The following is a 12402-nucleotide window of genomic DNA, read 5'->3' on the forward strand; positions in this document are numbered from 1 at the left end:
TTAACTGTACGGGTCAGGTGTATCGACATTTCGTTCTGTGTGCATGGTTACAAAGAATGACAATAAAAGTAAATTCTTCTTCTTTTAAATTGAAACTTAGTTTGTTGTATTTCCTGTAAAATAAATCTGTAAAAAAAAATGAGTAAATAAACGTGTTTAATACATGAATATATTCTCTTCTTGTCTCATCTATCATCATTTCAATCTCTGACACTAGAGCAGGGGTCTCCAAACTTTTTCAAGCCGACAGCCACTTTTTGTTACTAATCAGCATAAATGGCACCCAGTTTGATATGATTTTCGAAAATGAGAACATATAGGGTGATTACTATGTTATTACCATGTTATTACTACCAGCTTTGGAAGAAGGGTCAAAAAGACTCGGTAAATCACTAAAACGATCATTTAACTAGAAAATCACAATGACCCAGTACTGGTGAGCTATTTTTAGAGCAGGTCTGCCAGCGCCTCAACTGTGCTAAGGGGGCACTCCTGCTCTAGGACAACTTTTAATTGATTTCCATTCCCATTAATAATGTTAAGGGGCGGGCTGATCGATCCAAATATCGATATTATCTGTACTAAGCAAGAACTTGGATCAGATTGGTACGATGGTCCTGTAATTGATTCTTAACCCCTCCACCAATTTCCTCAAAGCACCAACCCATGGTTACCATTTGCCTATTTTCTTTAGATCTTGTTTGCACTTATCATGATAAAAGGCTGTGTTATACAACCGACCTCAATTAGGGGTAGGGCATTCTACACCCCCTGGGCCAAAAACCTGTACACCTCTTTCTTACATTCAGTTAATTGGGTTCATTGGGTTCTTCCTAAAAATAACTGATACAAAGTGTCTGGATTTTGTCTTGGAAGTGATTGTTACAGATATTTGCCCAACATCTTGGATCATTTTGTTTTAACAGGGTGAAAGGACCTACTAGGGTCCAACAAATCGGTGCTGATACATGCACAATCAATGATGATGATAATAATAATAATAATAATAATAATAATAATAATAATAATAGTAATACATTCTACTTCAAAGCACCTTTCAGGACACCCAAAGTCGCAGTACAAAAATTTAAACAAGTAGGAAAAAATAGCAAATAAAAACCCAGAGAGTTAAAAGGGGGCAGTACGTGAGGCAAATGATCATGAAATGCGAGTCAGAAGAGGTAGGTTTTGAGTCTGCATTTAAAGGTGGACAGGGTGGCGGAATTTCGGAGGTCATGCGTTAATGAGTTCCAAAGCTGGGGGGCAGAGCGGCCGAAAGCTCTGCTCTCCGTGGAGCTGAGACGGGCAGCGGCTATGGTGAAAGGGAGGGAGGAGGGGATTATGAGGGTGGAAGATGGTGTGGCAATGTGAAGGAGGTCAGAGAGGTAGAGAGGGGCAAGATTGTGAATGTAGGTGTACAGAAGGATTTTGTAGTTGATTCCATGGTTGACTGGGAGCCAGTGGGGTTGATGAAGGAAATGGGTGATGTGATGGCAAAACGTCTCTACGTAAAAAACGTTTCAGGTTACAAAGTAGCTGCCTTTAGTTATAAAGGCATTTCAGGATACAAAGTCAAAAACACAGTACAGTACGCGCATGCTCTTCGCGTCTCCTTCCATCTCTGTAAACACCTGGTATGTGTGAATCCCAACATCTCCTCGTGTCCCCATCACAGGATACTCTTCGTGTTCCTTTCCCGCTTTGTAAACCGTCTACTCCATGGTAGCACTACGAAGGGCCACGAAAGGCATGCAGACATGTGTACCAGGAAAAAAGAAGAGGAAGATACTTTTTCTGGCCATCGAAACAAAGAAATAGATAATGGAAAGGTATTAAAACTAAAACCGCTGTGCAGGAGGAGTTCAAAGGCGACAGGGAGGAGGATACAGCCATCATTCTATCAGCTCCAATTAAAGTCATTTTGGCAAAATGTCAGGACCAGAACAGAAGCAGGACCCACTCGCTTAACGTTTACCATAAGTTTTTTTAAAGGAACGAGGAAGGGGTGTGCCCACGATCCGGTGTTTGCTCTCGTACTCTGCTTGTGATCCAAACACGGAAGTGGATCTTCCATAGCTAGCGATGGCGGTGTCAGCGGCGGAAAACTGGTCCGTAGCCGGGACTGGGATAGCAAGAGGTGGTTGGGGTCGGAAACGAGTCGCAAGCCGGGACGTGAGAGCAGACCTGGTCCGGATCAAAACAGGTCGTAGCGGGAGACAAACAGGAGCAAAAAACGGGATCGGTGTGAGTCAGGGTCGAAAAAGGGCTTGCCATGTAAAATCAGAGATTCGCAGACAGACTGACAAAGAAACGCAAGGCAAAAAACACTGCTGAGGACCAGTAATCAAAGAGGCCAGTTAAAAGATATGTAGATAAGTAAATCTTTAGATTATCTCCTTTATTCTTTGTTTTTTTTTATATTATGTGTATCTATCTATCTATCTATCTATCTATCTATCTATCTATCTATCTATCTATCTATCTATCTATCTATCTATCTATCTATCTATCTATCTATCTATCTATCTATCTATCTATCTATCTACCTATCTATCTATCTATCTATCTATCTATCTATCTATCTATCTATCTATCTATCTATCTATCTATCTATCTATCTATCTATCTATCTATCTATCTATCTATCTATCTATCTATCTATCTATCTATCTATCTATCTATCTATCTATCTATCTATCTGTCTATCTGTCTATCTGTCTACCTGTCTATCTATCTATCTATCTATCGTTTTATGTTAATTGTGCGGTCATCTAAATTTAACATGTATTTGTTTCATGTTCTGATGCTCTTTTATGATTTATTAAAAAAATGATACTTAGCACATTTACATGTTTCAGGTTACAAAGCTTAACCCAGAACGATATTAAATTCGTAAGTAGAGGTACCACTGTCATAAATGTCAACCTGTACATTTTTGCCACACAAAGTACATTTACAGTGGGACCTCGCTACTTCGCTGTTCCACGTTCGCGGGTTCAGAGCTTCGCGGGTCTAAAAAAAAAAAAAAAAAATTATTTAAAATTAAAATAAAGAATTGTATTTATTTATTATTTTTTCAAGCAATTTTGAAGGGGCGTCACTACTTCGTGGTCCCATGTTCGCGGGTTCAGAGCTTCGCAGGTCTAAAAAAAATAAAAAAAAAATAAATAAAAAAAATGTAAAGCATTTTTGAAGGGGCGTCACTACTTCGCGGATTTTCACTTTTCGCGGGTGGTTTTGGTCCCCATTAACCGCGATAACCGAGGGATTACTGTATTGTGCATTTTAAGACGTGTACGACGTACAAGAATATCTGTACGGAAAAACGCAAATTTGTCAATGATGGGTACCATCCGGTATACACCGACTATCACGAAACGGCAACTCAATCAAGTCAAACGAGTTCGCCGCAGTAGCCTCTATCTCGGGATCGTTTTTTTTTCCGTTGCAAACGAAGCGAGCGGTTTAATGCTACTGTGCGCATGCATCTTCCGCCTCGGATTTTATGTGTTTGTAATGTAGTGAAAGGAAGTCCGCCTCTTTTTAGAGAACCGGCTTTTTCGGCTCAACTCACTAAAGAGAGCCGGCTCTCAAACGGCTCACTTGCTTTGATGCATTATCATTGTTGTTGTATAAAGAAGTTAAGAAAAAAAGGAAGTATAAAAGGAGAACATGAAAAAAGACAGGTTTGTGGTTATCCCTTTAATCAGTATATTACCAACAATAATTTAATGCAGGAAATAGGAAAATGTATTATTCTACTTAATTATATTTTCATGTATTTTTTTCCTTCCACAGTGAACGTCCAAGCTGCTTCATTTTTGAACTTTTTTTTTATAATAAACCTCATTCCTGTCGAGCAACAAAATGTTAATTAACAATATATATGATATGTACAATATAACAGGTTGAACTACATAAATAAACAAGTTTGAAAAAAAATATGGTGTAAGATTATTTTGTATTTTGTAAGGGAAAATACAACATTTTGTAAGGGCATGGAGCCCTGGAGCGCGACAGGTATGCACCGTGCACCACACTGATCATACATAAGACTTTGCGCTTGGTTGTGTGCGTGGGTGCACTGTTTCCTGTAGTGTGTCTTGGGCAAGTACAGCCTGGTGGTGCCCATCTCTCTCCAGGCCGGCATTTTTTTCCACCAGGTCTATGCAAAAATTGAAAATCCTAATCTCTAAAAGGACGTGTGCGCCTTTAAGGCTGAGCGTGCGCTGCGGGGAGGGCCTGGGCGTCTCTTCGCTAGGACTCCTGCCTGCCTGCTTGCCTGCCTGCAGCCTATAAGACGTCAGCTCGCTCCCATTCAACACTTTATCCAAAAGTGTCACTATTGTGCAAGGGTGGGTGGGGGCAGTGTCAGCCATTCGTCGGCGTCTACTGCTCCCCCATGTTATCGCCAAATTATTTGGACCTTGCAAACATACCGGAGCCGCATTAGAAGCCCGGAAAGGAGTTTTTTTTTAACGGAGCGATACCCGAAGGCGCTATCGGGGAAGGGGTTTCGTGGGGTTTGGAGTTTTTCTTGGTGAGTGCTGCTTCACTTTGAGTCGTTTGAATGAAGTGCGCGTTACTTTGGTTCTCTGTGCAAATTGTGTGCGCGCGTGGAGCTGTCGCCCGAATGATGCTTTATGGTATTACTTTTTTTTCTCTTGAGAGTCTTAAAACCTCAATTTGACAACGTGGTACTACAACATGGCATGTACATGAAGGGTGGGCAGATGAATCTAAATATTTATATCATCAGTAGGGATCCAGCCACCCACCACCACTGAGTACTTGGACCGGGTCGACACTACTGTTTTGGGATCAATACTGTCTTCCCGTTTAACTTCCTATATATTAATGCTAGGGAGTTGTACGTTTATAAATATCACTTTCCAATCCGATCCGTTGACATTCTTATAATTAATTTGTAATTTTGTTAAATTGCTGCCCTTTTAAGTTTGATTCTTTTCTTACGAATCAGTTATTTAGTAGAAGTATTTTACTGTTTATACTGTTAAATTATATTTACGTTGTATTGTATCAGACTTTTTCCAAAATAACATTAAATAACAAGATATTATAGCCGTCATGTTGGCATAGGTATATTTATGCTACTTCTACTGAAATAGTTGCAATATAAATATTTCCTTATTTATGCAGCTAACATTTTAGTGCCTAAAATCTTTATACTGGGTTGATCATAATTCTAAACTAACGCAACGGACGGTCAATTATTCCACGATCATGGCATATTCAAGCAAAAAATATCATATTGGTATTGCTCGATAGGACCCTGTATTTACTTGGATCGGACCGATACCAAAAATCCAAGTATTGCCCACTCTTAACGCTTATTATTAACTCTATATTTACCTCTTTTAACAGCATTGGGTGCTCCTTAAATGTAGTGTGCGTCGCTTGAAGTGTCTTTAAAAAGTTGAAAGTATAATATGTTCTCAATTAAGTATTTGTTAACAATGCCCAACTGAGTTCAAAGAGCCCTTAAGCGCCTATCTGATTGTATCTTACTTTTAGCAGAGCTGTTTGGGGCGGAAGACATCCCGTTCAAGGAATGGGGGCTGGGGGGGTTCTGGAAAGTGACATCATGCTCATCCCCACTGGTTTTTATTTTGTTTTTTCTCTATAGTGTAGCATTAAAACGGTGAAAGTAAGAAAAAGCCATCTTCAGATCCAAACTCCAACATAAACCCGGAGACAGATGAAAACAGGAGTTTATTCAAGAGCGTCTAGAAAATGCACGTATCTGCACGCACATTATGAACTGAGGCGGCAATGATGTGGTAAGCTAGGAGTTGGCGGCAGAGAGTCGCTAAGTTATAAATTTCGTACAGCTATTTTAAACTTGCACCAACCTTTTGACCATGCATTTGATGAGAAATCGATTTCTTATTGTGCACCTGCGTGCGTTTGTTCAATAAATGACAAAAACGTGTGTGTCTTGTGGCGTGACTAAACCTTGCTGCTAGAGGGCTTTTTAACTACGATTGTCTCAATCCGGTAAAGCGAGGGGGTGTGCGCTACTGCGTGCTTGCCGCACAGGTAAAGCGGGTATGGTTGCTCGGAAACCGCTGCAGGGGTGTCGTGCAGCGGGGGTGGCAACTCCTTCTGGTGTTCTGTTTTTGCGAGGTAGAGCGCGTTGTATTTGCTGTAACTCGTGTTTATTTTAAAAACCATCTTCCCAGGGTCCATGGTGTTTGGGTGCCTCATCAGCTTCTGTATCTGGGACTATTGACTATTAGCTTGTAATATACCTGTTTTTGGAACATAAACAAATTATTGAATAGATACAATTTAGTTTAGAGTCACATACCTGTCACTTGTACAGTCTCCCCTTATTTTCTATGTTTTTGGATCATTTAAAACTTTACAAGCCGTATAACAATTATCGTACGGAATTAAAAAAAAAATATACTGCTACTAATGTGAAGTAACACTGCAGGTGGGGGAAAAACTCATAAAAATGCTGACAAAATTGGTTGTGCTTATTTTAAATCAATTATCTCTGTTTTTAGTCCACATAACACCTCTTCCTGTGAGTTAATAGATGCCACGTTGTGTTTGTAAGGTTTATTATCACTTAATAAGGGCAATTTGCCCTGATTAGTAAGAGGAACCATTGGCGGTGGTTGAAAGGCATGGAGTCACTACTTCAAATGGTTCATAATGGTCTTCTGTTTTTAAATTTTAGGCAATAATCAGTCATCTCTGCATGAATAACAGACTTAGACAACAATGAAATAGAAACAGATCCTTATATTGTGTTTACATCGTTAAATGACGCAGTAGTCTTCTCCATAGAATAGTTTACTGTACTTAGAGCGATTATGTAAACATCTCAATGTGGTCCTCAAACGAGCACAGAAATTTTTTGTTTGGATCTTAGTATTTTATCATGCATTGACCTAATAGATGAAGCACATTTTGGCAAACTGAGAATACATTAATATTCAATTGAAATGAATAGATTATTGAAGTATTAACTAATAATAATATAATAATAATAATTTCCTTGTATTGTCATTCTGTGTAACAATGTACACAGAACGAAATGTCGATTGCACCTGACCCGTTGTAGCGAGCCGATGCAGCCGCAGCCAACAGAGGGCGCCGCCGACCACTTTTTAAGTCTTAGGAATGACTCGGCCGGGGCGCGAACCACCGACCTCCCAGTCTCAAAGCGGGCGCCTTACCATCTAGGCTACTGAGCTGGTGAACTAGATTTGTAGTACAACAATCTAAGACTGCATCAAAACCAGGGACGTAGGTTTGGTTTTGGCGTTGGTGGGGAAATAGTGAACCTTTAAAGGGATCACATATTGTTGCTCGATATTGGTGGGGACATAGCCCCTCCATCATTGACAAAACTACGCCCTTGATCAATAACCAAACAGTTGACTCTTTTATATTGAACAGTATCCCACCTCTGACTAATTAAGCATATTTCTCTAGGGTAGAATTAATGCCCGAATATTTATTACACTCAGGTGGGGACATATTAGCAAATGGAAATAACTATCTAAAAGACGATTGTCCTGGCATGCGTTTGTCCATCGTCTCACGGGAGACAGGCAAACTGATGTCAACCTCGCATTTACCTGAATTGTCCTTATCGCCATTGATAACAACATGTTATGCAATGAAATTAGACATGGAGCTTCAGGGTAAACATGCAATAAAGACTGACAGGATAACTAGTCAAAAAATATTAACAAAGTAGTGCTTAGAGACAAACCCAAGTTGTACTAAAAGTGCAAACATTTATAAAAAGTCCATCGTTACAATATTGCACTGAAAATATGTGTAATGACATTTAGAAGCAATACAACTTCTAAATATCTATCTATCTATCTATCTATCTATCTATCTATCTATCTATCTATCTATCTATCTATCTATCTATCTATCTATCTATCTATCTATCTATCTATCTATCTATCTATCTATCTATCTATCTATCTATCTACCTACCTACCTACCTACCTACCTACCTACCTACCTACCTACCTACCTACCTACCTACCTACCTACCTACCTACCTACCTACCTACCTACCTACCTACCTACCTACCTACCTACCTACCTACCTACCTACCTACCTACCTACCTACCTACCTACCCTGGTCATATCCCTCGAGGGGGGTGACCAACAGCAAGACAAACACATCCAAAAACAAAGAAAATAAAAAATGGGAAAAAGTAGCAAAAAACAAACACAGACATTTTTGGACCATGGCCAACCCAAAAGCCCAAACACCCAAACAAGTTAAGCACCTCGGCACCCAAGTCGGTCATGCTTTCGTCCCTCCAGATGAAACGGGACACAAGAAAGCGGCCGTGTCACTCGGGTCAGGGTGACACAACACACTCTTCTGTTCAACAGCAGGGCCCGACAGGTTTCACTGGTTTACCCTTGCCGCATCATACAGGTGCCCTGCTCATCCCTTAAAATGCGCCCAAACATCCCACTATCCTTTTACAACACTTCTCCACTCATTCCTGTCACCAACAAGAGCTCTAGCTTCCACTATATTTAGACCTCTTTCCTGCAGTGCACTTATCACCGTCCATCCACGTCAATCGCGGCCTTCCTCTTGGTCTCCTTCCATTGACTTCTGCTCTGTATTTACACAGTTTTCCGTGCTTGTTTTGAGTGCTGATGTCCCTGACAGAACACTGTCAATGAGCCTGTTTGTCCTAGTTTTGAGGTACCTGTAGCGCCTTCCAGAGGGCAACAGGTCAAGAGGTGGTGGCCGGAGTGAGATGAGTTCTTTATAATGTTGACGGTTCGGCTGTGGTAACGCTAGTCCACACAAGGGTCATCTTTAAAATAAGAGTTGGAATATACTGTACATTAATTTCAGTATTTATTTTGAAGTTGTCTCTAATTGTTAAGGCGAACCTAACTTTGAATTGGGGCTGGCGAGCTTTGCTACAGTCAAGGTATTGCGCAACAATGCGGTGACAGACTTGAACTGGAGCCCGTTGTTCACTGGTCATTCACACTGTCCTTTAGGATATTTGGGAAGTTTATAGACATTTTAAAATGTTGTTGCTTGACAATGATAACATTTATAATTTCTAACTTAAAAAGAAAAAAACTTATGGGGGAATCGATCCCTTGAGTCATGTTTGGGAGGGAAACATTACCACTTTTGTTACATGTGATATAAAGCATTTTTATTTTGTATATAAGAAAGCTTTTTTGGCTGCGACATGGTAAATGTCCATCCAATCCATATTGGTTTATTTGTTAAAAAACATCTCATTTTATAGACACAAAATTAACAGAAAGGTTTTGGGTATGGATGCGAAAATACAGTCTCATTGTAAGAGATAATTAACTAATTTAAATGGCAAATTGTCAGGGTTAAATACATGAATGTTTCTGAATAGATACACAGACAGACAGACAGATAGATGGATAGATAGATAGATAGATACTTTACACTTCCAGCAGTATCCTTGTTTTAAAAATAAAATACAAGATATAGAATACAAAAATACCCAATATAGCGTGTTGATATATTTATTTATTTAAATAGTTCTACGGAAAATACACACTGTAATAAAAAAGGGTAATATGCACATGTGCGGTTGGGGTTTAATGTGGGCTTTTACTCCCCAGGGTGGAGTTAAAGAGCCTCATGGCATGAGGGAGGAATGATCTCCTCAGTCTGTCAGTGGAACAAGACACAATATTAAAATGTTCTGGTTATCCAAAAAATATTTCATTTTTTTCTCCTTCTTTTAGTTTCCTAATCAGTACCCTTTTATGAGGTCAGTAAAAGTAAGATCTTGTGGTCTAAGGGGAAAATCAGGAAGGCACCCAGAGTGACTATAACACCTATTCTTTGTAGCTGTAATAATACTTTCTCATATCACCATTTAGGACTGGAACTATCAGTTTTTAAACATACATCGATGTTCACTGACTAGACCGTTTATGGAAGAATATGGAAAAGTAAGTTGCAGAGTCCATCTATTCTCATGCCCAACCATCCAAAGTCGGCATGGCCACGTGTCATTTGTTTTAATCCCTCTGCCTGTAAGTGCTCCGGTGGTTGAGTGCCAGGATGAACTGTCTTTGCACCTGTTGCAAGAGGAAGCACAAGACCCCTGGGGTTCATTATCAAGGATCAAATTGCTTCCCGTCCCCCCTCCAGGCCCACCGAACCTAGTCAACAGGCTTGGGGGACAGACAAGGGGTGGACGGCATGCTTCATTGGCACACTTTGGCTCCGACTAATGCCCCCTGTGTTTCCTGTTGTTTTAGGGCATTGTTTCCTTGCAGCTGCCAGTGATGCCCATAAATATGGCTCACAACAGACAAAGAATGAGTTTTTATAAAGTGGGGTCGGAGGAGTATTTTTTCTCTTTCTCATCACTCAGAACATTTTTGACCCAAAGAGCCATAAAAACAAAAATATTTAGAAATACAATTGAGAGAGCCACACCATATATTTTGGGACTAAATTCAACAAAATCGCCAATCCCGCTCTCCAGATGAAAGTTCTTCAGCACATTTAATTTCTCTTTGTGTCACTTGATTACTTGATGAAATCTACGAGATAATATTAACGCTAGAGCCTGTGTCCCATATCAATATACTTGTCTCCCTCCCTCAGCTACTTAAAAGTGTTGAGTCTTATTTTTACAGTCCTATTGTCGTAAATAACGGTTTCCAAACAACGTGCTAGCAAAGTTCTTTTGTAAAAATGTCACAGAATACAGCAAACAATAAGGCTATGGTCGTATTTACCTTCGACGCAGGCTGCACTGAGCAAGAGAGAGAAGGGAGTGCCGAGATTATCCCACCTCTTCCGCTTGCCCAATCAAATATCTCTGAGTGGTTCACTGGCATTTCTTTTTTGGGGGGGGTGTTTTTCTGTTGGTCTTCATCTTAAAGTATCTCAACAGATAATGAACTTCCATTCAAAAAAAAATTCAGCAACCCATTGCCAAAGTGAGGTATGTTGGTGTGACACCCTGACTAAAACTGTAGTTAAGAATGTGCCCTATATATTCTAGACCAGGGGTGTCAAACAGGCGGCCCGGGAGCTGGATCAGGCCCGCTAAGGGAATGAATCTGGCCCTTGAGACAATGCTTAGGGAAGTGCAAGAGAAAAACGAGCTGCAGGTTGCTTTTAATTTCTCTTTGGATTTCTTTCTTTCTCTCTCTTTCTTTCCCCCTCTCTCACCATTTCTCTTTTTTATCTCTTGTTTCTCATGTTCTCTCTCTTCTTTTCTCCCTCTCTCTTTCTCCCTTTCTATCTTTACTTGCCCCACACTCTCTCTTTTTCTCTCCCTCTCTCTTATTTCTTTCTCTTTTTTTCTTTCTCCTCAATCGACTAGTCCGACCCTCGAGAGAATGTTTGTCCTATCGTGTGGCCCCCGAGTTAAAATGAGTTTGACACCCCTGTTCTAGACAGAACCATGTGCCTTTTTAGTGTTGCTTCGGCTTCCTATGTACCAAAACCGAGGTCTTACCATATGACGTTGGTACACCACAGGGAAAAGTACTGCAGGGAAAAGCCTAACCTAAGTTGATACAGTGTAAGCACATCCACCGAAGAGCCTTCCACCGCTTTCGGCACTATTCCTCTTCCGATTGCGAAATACCGAACAGGTTCATCCAGTCATATCTCATCTGAATCTCTTCCTCTGGTGTATTTGTGACCCTAGAAAAAGACAGGACGAGAAAATCGATTGACAGCACGGGTCGTGAAATATTCTAGACATAGTTTACTCAGCCCTGACACATACTTGACATGACACAAACATTCAGGTCGTTTGGCATGAGGAGTCGTTGCAACATCGGGTTCCGTTCTGGTAACAGGAGGAGGCCCTTCCTCTGCGCCTCAAGCCCGGACGGATTGCAGAAACGGAAGCGCTCAGCTGCTTTTAAAATGCTCTCCAGGAAAGGATACCGCCAGAAAACTGCATTCTGCTGGTCAACAGCTAAGAAAACATAGCCCCTTTGAGCATTGGTCCAAATTGTGACTGATGTGTTTTGTACCTGAAGTCAACTTGGATACCACCTTGGTGATTTTTTTCCGACATGCAGATTGTTTTCTGTTCAAATATTTCTTTCCTTCTTTTCAGTTCACCTGCTTTTGCATTTAGGTTTCATCCTGTCTTTTTTGAACAGTCTTGGGCGCGTTACTGAAAAAATTGAATTGGTTACATTTGCTAGTTACTATATTTAAAAAGTACAGTAATCCTATCACCCCCCCAGATTAAGTCAAATCAAGTCATGTTTATTTGTCACAAGGAGTCTCAAAGGGCTGCACAGACCACAGACTTTTGCAAACCACAGACTATTATGACACCATTCCCTGATCTAAAACTTACATGAGGGCAAGGAAAAACTCAAAAACCTCA

The 12402-nt window shown here is 40.4% G+C and overlaps 1 protein-coding gene across 1 annotated transcript in view; it reads left to right on the forward strand.

Annotated features, from left to right (window-relative positions):
• The first annotated feature begins 4353 nt into the window (after positions 1–4353).
• Positions 4354–12402, forward strand: part of errfi1a (ERBB receptor feedback inhibitor 1a) — a 32751-nt gene continuing 24702 nt past the window's right edge. The window contains exon 1 of the mRNA XM_088338060.1: positions 4354–4540. The gene's annotated coding sequence lies outside the window, so the exon portion shown is untranslated. The remainder of the gene's footprint in view (positions 4541–12402) is intronic.

This window comes from Urocampus carinirostris, chromosome 6 (genome assembly GCF_059441175.1).
Source record: "Urocampus carinirostris isolate Australia breed hairy pipefish chromosome 6, RoL_Ucar_1.0, whole genome shotgun sequence".
Lineage (NCBI taxonomy): Eukaryota > Metazoa > Chordata > Actinopteri > Syngnathiformes > Syngnathidae > Urocampus > Urocampus carinirostris.